Source organism: Vicugna pacos, chromosome 19 (genome assembly GCF_048564905.1).
Source record: "Vicugna pacos chromosome 19, VicPac4, whole genome shotgun sequence".
Taxonomy (NCBI): domain Eukaryota; kingdom Metazoa; phylum Chordata; class Mammalia; order Artiodactyla; family Camelidae; genus Vicugna; species Vicugna pacos.
Genome location: NC_133005.1, coordinates 4,466,697 through 4,481,922, shown reverse-complemented (window position 1 = coordinate 4,481,922; position 15,226 = coordinate 4,466,697).

The following is a 15,226-nucleotide window of genomic DNA, read 5'->3' as shown; positions in this document are numbered from 1 at the left end:
CCGTGGCCTGGGACTCGGTCTCGTTCTCCCGGCCTGTGAAGTGGGCTTGGGGTTGGAGCAGCCATGCAGCTGCCGTTTCCATCGTGCCCCTGTACAGAGGAGTGCGGTGTGGGGTAGAACCCGCCGTGGACAGAATCCGTCTCGTCTGCAGGGCGAAGCTGTTGGTGTGTTTGTGGGTGTTGGAGATGGGCTGTCAGTCAGGTGGTTTTGGATTTAGCAGGAACATATCCAGACGTATCCAGTGTTCACAAATAAAAATCTTTCTTGTGACAGGCTGTGGCCAGAGCTTCAGTCTTATCACTTTGCTTTCAAACTCTGTATAAGAGCAGTGGTTCTTAACTTTTGGGGACACAAATCCCACTGAGAATCCAAAGAAAGCTGAATACTCTCTAGAAAACTGTGCACCCCAACAGATAGGGAGGGACCAGCTGTCACTGTCTCACGTGCAGGGCCCTTAAGGGCTAGGTTCTTAAGATCATAGACACGTTGTCTCCTACTCTCCGAGCGTATCTGTTTCAATGTTTAATGGATTTTTTTCACCCCAAAGCTCTAGGCGGAGTTGGCACTGGAGGGAGAGGGTGGTTGGAGCCCCTGCACATATGAGCCCCCAGGTGTGTGTCTGTGCGTAGGGACCTGAGTCTCGTCCTTTCCTCAGCGGCGAACTCTCCAGGGCTCCGGGCAGACTTGGCTGCACTCTGTGCCCCCTCACCACTCATGTCATTCAGCGAGAGAATTTCAAGCTGGAGATGAGCAGTGACTAAAAAGTGAGTATTGTGCTAGCGTGTTCACGTTCGGGCAAAAGTCCAGCATTCCAGTGACCCTGAATGTGGCCAAAGGCTAAATTAAATACCAAGATATGTCCAGCCAAAGGCAGTAGGCTCCACAGGGAGTGAAAGCAGAGGCTCAGAGGGTCTTGGACAAACAAGAATTGTTGGCAGCTGGGGCCTCTGCAGGGCAAGCGGTAGGCGGGGCCCGCGCGCCCTGGAGCGCTCGGCTGTGGGCTCGGGCGGAGGCAGCGCGGCCCCCGCAGACCAGCTCCCGGGTGCTGAAGTCGGAAACCATGGCAGCCCCCGTTCCTGAGCCCTTGATTCTCCCAGCGGCTCCTTGAGCTGGTGCTGTGGTTGCCTCTCTTTTAGGGAAGAGGAAAGGGGCCTGAGAGGCTGCAGAACTGTGTGCCCGGGGCACGCAGAGGGAAAGCAGCGGGCAGGAGCCCCGGCCGCCCCGCGCCCGCCCGCAGGGTGTGCGAGTAGAGGGGGCTCTCCCCCCGAGGCCCGGGCTGACTGCCGTTCTCTTCCCACGTGCTCTGCCCGTGGACCTCTGACCGTCGGTGTTTTCCTTGCTGGTCTCCCAGGTCAGGGTTCATAACCTGAGGTGGTCGTGTAGAAAGGCAGGTGTGTATGAGTGTGGGTGTTTGTGGGGGGTCCCGAAGCTTCACCCGCAGTTCCGAGGGATGTGTGAGCCAAAAGGCAGTACTCAGCCCTATTCAGACTGGAGGAAGGAACTTTATAGAGCCAGCCGGGTGGTCGGAACAAAGGTTCAAAAGGAATGACTCACCAAACAGTATCTTTCAAATGTTTTATTTTAATTCTTACATAATTTCCGTCTTAAAAGAAAAGTTGCAAAAGGGTACAAAGAAAGCCAGATAGCCCTCATTCCCATTCCCTAGATGTTAATATTTCACACACTCACACCCTCCTTTACACACATCTGCGTGTGTGCACACCCGCACTTTTTTCCTGAACCATTTAAAAGTGGATTGTAGACACTGCACCCCTGTTACCCTTAATACCTTGGGGCGCCTTTCTGAAAGTAAGGCACGTTCTTACGTCACTACTGCGTAATGACCAAAATCGGGGACGGTGGCCTCGACCCCGTGCCGCTGTTCTAACGTACGCACCTGCTGCATTTCGCGCTGACTGTGCCAGTGCTGCCCTTGACAGCAAGAGAGAGTCAAGGCCGGCTGTCGCCTGCAGTTGTCGTGCTTCTCCAGTCTCCTGTGATCAGAAGCTGGCCCCGGTCTTTGTTAATGTGGCCGTGCTTGAAGAGTCCCGGCTGGTTGGTTTGTAGGATGTCCCGGGATGCAGGGACGTCTGCTGTTTCCTCCTGTTCAGTTGTCAGGCACTTGGGCAGGAATGCCGTGGACACGCCACTGAGTTCTCAGCGCACCACTGAGGAAGCACATGCTGTCCCTGAGTCCCATCTCTGATCTGGCAAAGTTAGCTTCCGCTCTTTAGTTAAGGCGGGAGGAACCTTCTTTGCAAATACGTACCTTGTGGGGAGGCTCACTGCGACTGTGCAGACACACCCTGCTGCTCCTCCAGCCTTGCACTGCTGGTTGGAGCATCCCAGCCATGCCCGGCCCTCCATGTTGCAGCACCGTGAGCTTAGGTTAAGCTCGTTAAGTAGGTCTTCTGCGTCCGTCACCCTTCAGTGTAATGCCGACAAGTGTTCTGCATTCTGAGCACCGCCGCAGGAGCAGCAGGGGCCTGGGTGGGGCCCGTCACTTGGGGGTACAGGTTGTGCATCTTAGCATTTACCAGAGCTTCTCTGCTGACAAAGAGAATGAAGGGTATCTTACCTATTGCTACATAAGAAACCACCACAAAATCAAATCTAGCAGCTTAAAACCATCGCTATTTATTTTCTCTTGGGTGTCTGAGGGTTTTCTGGATGGTTCTTCCCACGGGGTGCCGGCTGGGGCATGGGGGCAGCAGCCGTCCTCTGGTAGTTCACCTGGGGTGCTGGCCAGGGGCCTCAGTTCTCTTCCAGGTGGGCCCCTCCACATGGCTGCCTCCAACCTCGTGGCCTGGTGGCAGGGTTCCAAGAAGGAACATTCTTCCAGCGTTCCAGGATGACAGACCCCAATTGCAAGTGCTTCTTGGGCCTCTCCGTACATCGTGCTCACTGCTGGCCCATCGGCCGGAGCCAGCCACGTAGCCCAGCTCCTAGACCTTGCAGGAGGGCTTCGTGAGGATGAGTGCCGGGATGCGTGGTTCCCAGGGGGCCACCAAGACCAAAGGAGACTCACGCACAGAAGGCCATTACAGGCAGAGCCCCTGCAGTGCTGACACCCACATGGCAGCTGCCCAGCTGGAACTGTTCCCCTTTGGGGCAGCTGGGTGGCCCGTATCTGGTGGACACTGTATCCACGCTAGGAATGGCAGTGAGAGTGTGATTAGTGGCCAGGGTGCAGAGCTCTGGGTGGCCGCAGACTTTGGTTTGGTTTGGTTTGTGGGCCAGTTTGTAGAGAAGAGGAGGGTGAGACGGTCTCAGGGACACTTCAGGTGAGGCCTCCCCCAGAGGTCTCGGCTGGGCTCCCCCAGGATCTGGGAAGACCTCCCCTTATATCCATCCCATTTTACAGTAAATTATCCCTCCCTCCTTTTAAAGTTTTGTTGAGGTGTAATTTGCATACTGTAAGATTTGCCAGTTTTAAGGGTACAATGTAGTGATTTTTATAGAGATGTATATAGAGTTATGCAACCGTGACTCAATCCAGTTTTGGAATGTAGGGCCGAACAGGTCCCTGGTGCTCATTTGCAGTCAGTCCCCACCCCTTCCCCAGCTCCAGACAACCACCCAGCTGTTTTCTGTCCCTGTATATTTGCCTTTTCTAAACATTACATGTGAAATGCCCTTTCTTCACATTACCTCAAGCTGGCTTCCAGACAGGTTTCTCTAACCCAGCAGAGACAATTGCTTTAGATACTTTGGTATAAATCCTCCAGGGACTTTTGTTTGATGCACATACACACCGTCACATGTACCAATCTTTTTCCATATACTAATTTTTAAAATGCACTGTGATCATATTGTATACCTCGTTCTATAAGATACCTGATTTTTTTTCTATTTTTTTCTTTAAGTGATCACAAACAGCATTCTAAGTTATCAAATGTTTTTTAAAAATCATGTATGGTAGAATTTTATTTCCTTATAGGAATATACCAGTTTAGCAAATACCCCGCTATTTCCAGTTTTTCTGTTGTAAACAACACTGCCCTGAACATTCCTGAAGCTAAGTCTGGACTCACGTCCATGACTGCTCCTTTAGGGGACACTCCCGTAAGTCGGGGGGAGGGGATGCGCGGTGTCTTGAAGTGTCATTGGAAGTGAGCATCGAGATGCCTGCTTGCTGAGTGTGTCTGATGTGCCGGCACCATTCGAAGAGCCTTGAGCAACTCAGAAACTTAGTCACAACTGCTCTCTGAGACGGGTACTCTTAGGATTCTCCTTTTTCTTTATGGGGAAAAAAAGGCACAGAGATGTTGGTAGCTTGCCCCAGATGTCACAGCTAGTGACGGCAGAGCCTGGTTGTCTGGCTCCAGAACCCTTACTTTTAACCACAAAACTTTTTTTTTTAGTTTATAATTGAACCCCTTGTATTACGCCCACAGCTCCTACTTTTGTTACTGTTGAACAGACAACTTGTGAGGTTCATGAAGTAGTTTTCCAGGGCAAAGTTGAAGAACTTACCTTCTCATTTTCAAACCTTTGTACAAGCTGCAGCGATCAAGGCCACGTGGTGACAGTGTGAGGACAGACAGCACTGAGCAATGGGACAGGACTGAGAGCTCAGCCATAACCCCTTATATTTATAATCAGCTGACGGATGAGAAATTTAGGGAATGGTGCTAGGACAACTGGATGTCCAAATGCGAAAGATAAATCTGTATCTCTACCTCACACTGTACAGAAATTAACTCAAAAATGTCCCAGACCTAAACTTAAGAACTAAAATGATAAAACTTCTTAGATGAAAACAGGAGTAAATCTTCATGGTCTTGGGTTAGGTGATTACCTAAACTAAGAAACTGGGTTTCTTAAATACAACACCAAAAGCACAAATAATAAAAGAACAAAATTGATAAATCAGACCTAAAAGCATTTACACTTCAAAAGACACCATCTAGAAAGTGAAAAAAATAACTCACACAGGTTCCCTGGTGAATCCCACCAAACATTTAAGGAAGAAATGATACCAATTTCCCACCATCTCTTGCAGAAGATAGAGGCAGAGAGAATAATTCCTAACTCTTTTATGAGGCCAGCGTTACCCTAACACTAAAACCAGACAGACATTACAAGAAAACTACAGACCAGTATCTCTCATGAACATAGATTCAAAAATCCTCACCAACTATTAGCAACTCAAATCCAACAATTTATAAAGAGAATTATACACCATGACCCACGTGGGCTTTGTCCCAGGTGTGCTAAATTGGCCAATGTTAGAAAAAACCCGTTAATGCAATCATGTCAATAGGTGGAAGAATAAAAATCACACGATCAGGTTACATGATACGTGACAAAAATCCAACGCCCGTTCATAACGGAAACTCATCAGAGTAAGAATGGAGGGGAACTTCCTCAACTTGATAAAGGGCTTATACAAAAACCTACACCTAAACATCATGCTAGTGGTGAGAAGCTAGAAGCTTTCTGGCTAAGATCAGGAACAAGGTAAGGGTGCCCCCTCTCACCACTCCTTTTACCATCGCACGGAAGTTCTGGTTAATGCAGGAAATGAAGTAATAGGTGCACAGATTGAGAAGGGAGATACAAACTGGCTTTGTGTTCAGGTGACATGATTGTAGAAGATCTGAAAGAACTGACAAAAAAGTGGAGTTAACAGGTGAGCAGCAAGGTGGCAGGATACACAGCTGCACAGGTCAGTTGCTTTCCTAGATGCTAGCAATGACGAGTGGAATTTGAAATGAAGAACAAAACACTGCTTACATTAGCAGGTATAAATCTAACAAATATGTACAAGATCTATGTGAGGAAAACTACAAAACTGTGATGAAAGAAAGAAAGCAAGAACTAAATAAATGGAGAGATATTCCATGTTTAGGCACAGGACGACTCAACATTGTCAAGATGTAATTTCTTCCCAACTTGATCTGTAGAGTCAATGCAATTTCAGTCAAAATCCCAGCAAGTTATTCTGTAGGTTTGTAGAAACTGATTCTAAAGTTTATAGCCAAGAGACACAGAATAGCCAACACTGTTGAAGGAAAAGAGCAAAGTTGGAGGAGTGACCCTACTTATCTTCAAGATGTTCTACAAAGCTGTGGTAAGCCCAGTGCTGGGGTATTGGGGGAAAAACAGATAAAAGGAACCGAATAGGGAGCCCAGAAATACACTTACTTAAATATAGCCAACTGATCTCTGACAAAGGAGCAAAGGCACCACCATGGAGAAAACAGTCTTTCCAGCTAACAGTGATGGACGAGCCGCATCCACAAGGTACCATACAAGGAGCCCAGGACAGCTTGTGCTCAGAGAGCCTGAACTCCTCAGTGGGTTTCAGCAAAGCGTTTTAAAGGCCAGGTGACGGAGGGGAGTCCCAGGGTAAGTGAGCAGCTCTCGCACAATCCTCTGCTTGGTCGGTGTCACGGGAGTTTACATCAATCCTTAGGCCCCAGTAGGTCACGGTCACCTGTGCTCATGGTTATCAAGTCTCCCATCGGTGGTGGTTTAGTATCTGTAAAACAACTCAGGAACCGTGCGTCAGATACTGTTATCTGGGTGCTTCAGAGAGGGGCTAAAGCAGAGGGTGTGGGGGAGGGGTCTGTCCCAGGAAGGCCCCGTGGGGTCCTGGTCAGTTACACAAGGCACAACTCATGAAAGAAAGACTTGATAAGCTGGGCTTCATCAAAATTAGAAACTGATGCTGTATGAAAGATACTGTCGAGAAATTAAGAAGACAAGCCACAAATCTTTGCAAAGCATACATCTGATAAATGACTTATCCGGCATATACAGAAAACACTTCAAACTCAAGAAATTAATAAGGACATGAACAACCTGATTTTAAAATGGGCAAAAGACCTAAACAGACACTTCACCAAGAAGATGTACAGAGAGCAAACAAGCGGACGAGCAGATGCCCCACGTCGCATGTCATCAGGGAACTGCAAGTGGAAACAGCCGTGAGAGACCTCTGCACACCTCTAAGAGCGGCTGAAATCGCAGCACCGACAGCACCGAGCGCTGACGAGGGAGCGGAGCAGCGGGAACGCTCACGCACTGCTGGCGAGAACGTGAAAGAGCGCAGCTACTGTGGAAGACGGTTTGGCAGCTTCTTACAAAAACAGACACTCTTTTCGTATGATCCAGCAATCACACTCCTCATATTTACCCAAATGATATTAAAATGTATGTCTGCACACAAACCTGCACATGAACCTTTATCCATCATTGCCAGATCTTGGAAGCAACCAAGGTGTCCTTCAGCAGGTGAATGGATAAATAAACTGGTACATCCAGACAGCAGAGTAGTTTTCAGCACTAAAAAGTAACAAGCTATCAAGCATGAAAAGACATGCAGGAACCTTAAATGCGTATTACTAAGTGAAATAAGCCAGTCTGGAAAGGCTCCATGCTGTATGATTCCAACTACATAACAGTTTGGAAAAGACAAAACTGTGGAGACGGTGGAAGGACCAGATTCTGGGGATGAGGGAGGGAGCACAGAGGGGTTGTAGGGGGTGACAGTGCTCTGTATGATAGTATAATGATGCAGGCATGTCATTATGCATTTGTCCAAACCCATAGTATGCGCAGCCATGAGGAACCCTAATGGAAACACTGATAGTGATGTGTCCATGTAGGTTCTCCTGCAGCAAGTGTACCGCCTTGGTGGGTGATACTGGTAACGCGGAGGTTGCCTATATGTGAGGGCAGGGCTATGTGAGTGAGAAATCTCTGTACCCTCTCAATTTTTCTGTGAACCTAAAATTGCTCTGAAAAATAGTGTTAAAAAATAATCCAATTAAAACGGGCAAATGATTTGAATAGACAGTTCTCTGAAGAAGATATGCAAATGGCCAGTGAGCACATGAAAAGACGCTCAGCATCATTAGTCATTAGGGAAATTGGAATTATATTCACAGGGCTGGCTAGAATCAAAAAGACGTCACCAATGTGGGCAAAGGCTAGGCAGAAGTCGGAGCCCCGCACATTGCTGGTGAGAACGTAAAATGATGCAGACCTGTTGGAAAACAGGTTGGCAGTTTTTCAAAATGTTCAGCACAGAATCACCATGTGACTCAGCAGCTCTTCCCAGGGGAGATGAAAACGTATGTCCACACAAAGCTTTGGACATGAATGTTAATGGCAGCATTATTCACAACAGCCTCCAGATGGAAGCAACCCAAGTGTCCATCAGCTGAGGAATGGATAAGCACGTGACATGTGCGCACCATGGAGTGCTACTCCCCAGCAATAAAAAGGAGTGCGGCGCTGATAAATGCTGCAGCGTGGATGAAGCACCAAGCCTCAGAACGTTTCAAAGCATGCTCAGTGGAAGAAGCCAGACACAGAAGAACACATATTGTGTGATTCCTTGTGTATGAAGTGTCCAGAAGAGCCAAGTTACTAGAGACAGAAAAAGTAGATTAGGGATCACCTGGTGTGGGGGTAGGAACAGCCACAAGGGTTCCTACCAGAATGTTCTAAAATGGGATAGTGGTGATGGCTGCAGAAATCACTGCGTCATACACTTGAAATGGGAGAGTTTTATGGTATGCAGATTATAATTAAACAGAAAGGAGAAGGAAGAGGAAGAGGAGGGAGCAAGAAAAGGAGACACCCCAGGCCCTTTTTGCTTCCAGCTCCTCGCCTGCTGTGTTTTCCAGCTCAGGGAGCAGCACCGCTCACTCTCCAGCGTGTCGCCCCCACCGAGACCTGGAGCCCCAAGTTGCCCCGTGCCTGCCATGTTAGGAGCTGTGAGTGTGGCGGACGCTTGCCGCTGTTCGCTTCCTAGCAGCATGTCTTCTTTTATAAATCGTTTGTGTCCTTTGTCTGTTAATCTCAGGGGTGTAGGGGAATCTTTGTGTATCAGATCATTTATTCATAGATCTTTCCACGGTTGAAGTGATGACTCCGAACCGAGTCTAACTAGCTGGGCCCACCTGGGGAGTTTGTGGAGAGGGACCCTTGACAGTCCCCTTCGTGCCGTATTGAGGAGGGGGGTGGGGTGGGGAGCATGGGAGAAGGGAGGGACCAAGGTGAAAATAAACAACCCAGTGGGCATTTTTTCCAGGCCCTCAGCTGGTCCTCAGCCAACCCCAGCGCTTGTTTCCCTGGGTCCGGGGAGGAGGGCTGTCTCTGGGGGCCCTTTGCTCCAGCTGCTCAGCCTGGTTCCCTGGTTCATCTGCTCCCATTAGGGGATGGAGGCCTGGCCTCTCCCATCCCGGCCTTCCCAGAAACCCCGCTTCCCTCTCTGGGCTCCCCGGAGTCCAAAAGCCAATTCCTCTTTCTGTCCACCCAGCCTGGACCCGCTTCTGAGCCCTTGGAAATTTCTGTCCTGTCTCTTAATTCTCAGGGCTTTTGAATCACAGAGGTGTGTGGCATGGCTGTAAAAAGCTTGGCCTCTGGACCATCTGGGCCTGACTCCTGCACCTGCTGCTTACTGGCTGTGCCTCTGTTTCCCTCTTTGTTTAAACCATGTCATTTGTTGTGAGGAGCCCCTGTGAGAGGATGTCAAGTACCCGGCACACTGCCTGGTAGCCGGCGGGCACGGAGCGGAGTGGAGGGAGCCCTAGTTAAAAGGAAGCCGGAACTTGGTGTTTCTCAGCCTTGGCCACAGAAACGTCAGGACGTGGCTCCCGTCCTTGGAGAGTTTGACGTAGTTCATCTGCGGTAAGGTCCAGGCACAGGGATTTTAAAACGCTTCCCGGCTCAGGGGATTCTAATGATGGCCACGGTTGAGACCCACAGGCTGGAGGGAGAAGTCAGGGTGGAAATCCGCACTGTGTCTCCTGCCCCTCCCGCCCCCGCAGTCCTGCCCCTTGGCTCTCATCCCCGGCCTTTGAAGAGCCCTCAGGTGGGAGGTTCCTCACCTCAATTTCCAAAATGCGTTCCTCCCCCAACCCCGAAGGCCTGCCCGAGCCTTCGGTAACTGAGCCGCCCCGATGAAGCAGAAACAGAGCTTGCCCTCTGTCCTGACCCAGTGTTTAATTCCATTTTACTGTCCGACCACTTTTTCTATTGCGCATTTTGCTGTTTGCTCATTTCCTCCCTGTACATCTACAGACAGAAAAGTGGACTAGCTGACTTTTGAGACCCTCGGGGCATCAGCAGGGTAATAGCTAATGTCTGGGAAAAGCCTGTCTCCCCAGGCTTGTAAGAGGTTCCCTGGGGCTGGAGGGTGAGAAAGGGAAGGGCTGTGCAGGTGTCCTCGGCAGGATGCCCTCGGCTGCGCGTAAAAAACGTCCCGGCCCAGACGACCAGCAGTTACTGTCTCACCCAGCAGATGTCTGGAGGTAGTGTGTCCCGTGGTCACACAACCATTAGCTTATTAACTATGTGAGCCTGGGCAAGCAGCTTAGACTCAGTCTCCTCATCTGTGAAGAAGGATGGTTGCACGAGCGATGAGTTAGCATAAGTAAAGGTCTTAACCCCTGACGTAAGGAAAGTGTTTTGTAGATGTTGGCTACCATGTTGATCAGTCTTTGCTGCACAACAAACGGAAAATTCTCAGTGGTCCACAGCAGTAAGCATTTCTTTTTTTCGTGTGTCTGCAGGTTGGCAGGGCTGGGCTGGGCCCGTCCAATTCAGTCTGTACACACGTGCCCCACACGTGTTCCTTCCGGGTCCCCGGGCAGCAGGACTGGGGGCGCTCTTCGCAGGACGGTGGGAAGCCCAAGGCCTTGGTCAGGGACTGGCACGCTCTCACGCTGCTCCCTCTCCTCGGGCCCGAGCAAGTCCCACGTCCAGCCCAGTTCCAGCAGGAGGGGACATGAGCTTACTCACACCAGCGGGCGGTGGCGTCAAGTCACGGGGCAAAGGACATGAAAGATTATGAACAGCGTGTGATTGTATCACTTACCGTTGTTAAATTCAAAATGCTTTCTCATTTCTCTTGTGATTCCTTCTTTGACCCCTGGGTTATTTAGAGGTGAATCATTTAATTTCCATATCTTGGAATATTTTTTCATGTTTCTTTCTGTTACTAATTTCTAGTTTAATTCTTTTATGATCAGCGAACATACTTTGTATCAGTGTCCAACTTCTTAAGCCACAGGTTGTGCGGTGGACCGTCTCTGTTCTTAGGAAATACATGCTGGAGTATTCAGGGGTTTAACGTCCACGATGTATGTAACTTACCCTTAAATGGATCAGGAAACAAGTGTGTGTGTGTGTGTGTGTGTGTGTGTGTGTGTAGGAATCGCAAGGAAGTGGAGGGTCAGGCAGGGAACATGCACAAATCATAAAGCTTAAGGGTTAAATGTTAACAGCAGACAAAGAATATACAGGCATTCTTTGTACTATTTTATTTTTGCAACTTTTCTATCACTTTGAAATGATCTTCGAATAAAAAAGAAAAGAAAAGCTAAGAATCTACCCAGCTCCACTCCTCCAGGTTGTGTATCCCTCCGTACACTCTCCAAACCCATGCAAACGTGTCCTAATTTTTATGCACTTAGATGAGATGTTGTTGTATTAAAATGGGATTCTTCTCCGTGTGTTAATTATTGTGCAACTTGGTTTTCTCTCTTAACACTATATCATAAATATCCTTCCAGGTCAAAAGACATCTGTTTAATTTACTTTTAAGCAGAGATGCATCATATCCCATAGGTGTATAAGAATCATTGTTTCTTCAGCTCTTCCCCTGTGGTTCAATATTCGGGCAGTTTCCAGTTTTCTGTCACCACGAACAAGGCAGCAGAACCCATCCTTCTGTGTCTAACCCATGGCATGGCGCCGAATCTGTAACTCACTTCTTTTTTTTTGTGGGGTTGGAAGGGGTTGATTACTATTTTTTCCAGCTTTATTGAGATATGATTGACATATAACGTTGTGTAAATTTAAGATGCACCACGTGGTGATTTGACACACGTACTGCAAAATGATTACCACCATAGCATTAGCTAGCCAACCCCTCCATCTCGTCACATAATTACCATTTTTTTGAGGTGAAATCATTTAAGATCTCTCTTAGCAACTTTCAAGTATATAATACAGTATTGCCAACTATATTCACAACACTGTGTACTGGATCCTCAGAGCTTATATGACTCACTTCTGAAATTAGAACTTCAGTTGGAGTCAAGTAGCACCACAAACGCTTCGAGATCCATCATGTTCAAATCTGTCACACAGCGGGCGTACGCCCGGTCTCCAGAGGCCATCTGCTCACACCCCACGTCCGGGGAGGGCGGGCTGGCCGCTGGGCAGCTGGCCACACCGCACTTCTCTTAGGGCATGTAGAGACCCTTGCAGCCAGCCTTGTGGCCCGTGAACCCAGCATTCCCACGTGTCAGCCAGACTCTGCACCTCCCTCCTTGGCTACTTCATGCACCTGCGGATTACAGAACTTCAAAAAAGTTTTGCTAGAACTTTCAGGCACAGCCCAGGCTTCTGTAGGTGGGGCCACATATGGCCCACAGGTGGCTGGTTGGAGCGCCAGTGGAGTCTTCAGGCACAAGTAATTTGGTTGAGATCATACTTTTGATCTTCACAAGGGACACCGTGTCTCACACCGAGAAAGACAGTTAACATTCATTAAGCACTTTTAGATAGAGCCTCTCGCTGAACTCCCTCCTCAGCTTGAGGTGCAAGAGTCGTGTGATCCTATTGCACCCTTCCCCTGTGGCCACAGTAGTTCTGCATAAAACCACCCCAAAACTTAGCAGCCCAAAACAGCCACCAATTATTCGCTTCTGATTCCGTGAGTGAATGATTTCGGCTGGGCTCCCTCATGGGGCCGTGGTCACCTGCAGGTCAGCTCGGCTTCTGGGAGTTGGCTGGCTGCTGGCTGGAGCAATGGAGGTTTTGGCCCATGTAGTGTCTCCTCCTCCAACAGGCTAGCTTGGGGCTTGTTTACATGGTGGGGTGGGGGTGAGAGTGGGAGACAGGTGAGGAGACAGGAGAGAGACAGGAAGCCCAGGCTGGCTGAGGGCTCCCCCAGAACTGGCTAGCATCACTTCTGCCACATCCTGTCAGCTGAAGCAAGTCAGAAGCTCAGCCCGGATTCAGGAGGGAGGACTGTAGCTCCATCGGGGTGGGAGGAGCTGCAGGCGCCCATCCATTCATTGCCCAGAGCGTGGATTGTAGGCATGAAGGTCTGTGGCCATTGTGGGAGTTTACCTAACATACTTTTGTAGGTCAGATGAGTGAGGAACCCAGACGTTCCTTAAAATCACCCAAGCTCACAAAGCCAGCAGGTGGTGGGTGGATCGGACCCTGGGCAGGCAGACACCGGCACCTAAACGTTCAGCCCCCTCTCCCGTGTGTCCGTGTCTGTGAAGCCTTCCTGACTGTGAGACCACCCTTAAAGATCTCACCATCTCTGAAAATCCCTGGCACGCACAGTCAACCTCAAGGAGAAAATCATCTCCAAAGACCCGGAGCCCCTCGGAGGAGAGGTGCCTGGTGGAAGGAGGAGGCGGTGTGCGGGGCTTTGCGGACCAATGGCTTGGCAGACGGTTGGGCAGTTGTACGGGTGGGTGGGTTGTTGGCCGGTAGGTGATGGGAGAGGGCTGAGGACAGCTCTCACCTCATCCCTGCTTGGGTTTCGCTGAAGTTGAGAGGCAGGAAATAGAGAAATCTCCGCCTCTAGCTGGCCTTTCTTGGGACCTTCAGACTGAAGGCCTAGGGTGTGGGGTCCACACTGGGATGAGACAGCCTTTCCAAGCAGGGAGACGTGAGTGACTCTGGACCTCTGACCTGGGGCGTGGGTGCAGATTTTCCCTCCTTCAGAGGAGGGAGAGCGCGGAGTGAATGTTAGTGGGTTGTGTGCAGTGCCAGGCTGTGGGCTGAATGTTTTCCAAGGCTCTAGCCCTGTGCGAGGCCCTGGGATTCCCTGGAGGACTCTTATCTTCAAGGCGTTTACAGCCTGAGCCTCCTCATGGGGCCCCGGGCGAGGTCAGGGCACCGTCCACAGGCCCAAGTCCTGGCTGAGGGCCCATACAGGCCTTTGTCCCCCTTGGTGGCTCACCTGGGTGCCTCCACCGTGGATCCCACCCTGTGACCAGGCTGCATGTCAGGTGTCCCAGCCCGTCCAAGGGGGTTTGTGGGAAAGGTCTTGACTCTGGTCCGGAATCTGCCCCCAGCCACCTGGGGCTGCCTGCCAACCGGGGCCATCAGTCTTGCCCCCGGCTCACAGCTCGTCAGGCCCTTGTTCGTAGCACCACTTCCTCCCCTTAGAACTCAGGAGGTGGGATTGGGGCCGAGGGACCCCCCCCGGCACCCACAGGGGTTGCTGTGATGGCCTCCCAGCTGGGGCCTCGGGGAGCAGCAGCCTCACCCCCACCTGCTTGTGTATTTTATTGGGTCAGCTTGAGGACTTTTTTACCAAGCTGTATGGGATGCCCAGCGGAAGACAGCGCCCTTTCCAGTCCCGCAGGACGGCTCCCCCTGGTCCTTGCCCTCTGAGGCCACCCCTTGTCTGACCTTTATCCCCCGGACGGGTGTTGCCAGTTCCCGACTTTCCGACGGTTGGAAGCATCCTGCGTCGCATCCTTTCTGGGGTTGGGCTCGCTGTTAACCTGCACCAGTCTCTCCCCTGGCAGAGAATGGGTCTTAGTCACCTCTGTCCCCGTTCCCCTGACCTCCGGGCTAACACGGAGCAGGGCACCCAGTGGACGTTCCTTCCATGAAGGCCAGCCTGCCTCCGCACAGCGCAGGGCGGCGGGTCAGAGCGCAGGCTGCCTGCACGCAGTCCTACGCCCTCGCTTACCACAGTGTGACCTGGGGCAACTTGCCTAGCCTCTCTGTTCCAAGCCAGGGAGAGTAATAGCACTTGCCTCAGAGGGACACTGTGATCACTGAGCGCGTCAGTATTTATAAAGCGCTTCCAAATGTCTAGGATATATTGAGGCTATTCATGTGTTTGTTAAATGAAGACATTAAAAAAAAAAAAGTATTTTCCACCTGAGCCGCTGAGGGCAAGGCCTAGCCCTGGTTTTTGACCATCAGCTCCTGAGTCGGAGTCGGCAACCCCGCACCAGATTTTGTAGGTAAGGGCTCCTTGGCTCACAGCCACACTCATTGACTTGCGCGCTGCCTAAGGCTCCTTTCACGCCGCAGATCTGAGTGCTCGCAGCAGAGACCCACGAGCCTAAAACATTTACTCTCTGGCCTTTTCTAGAGTGAGTTTACCGACCTCTGTCCTGAGTTTTCTCAAACCAGCATGAACAAGGGTTTGCTGTATCTTCAGCGCAAACTGCGCTGACCTGGGAAAAGTGGTTTCTGTGAATGTTGCACGTTTAAG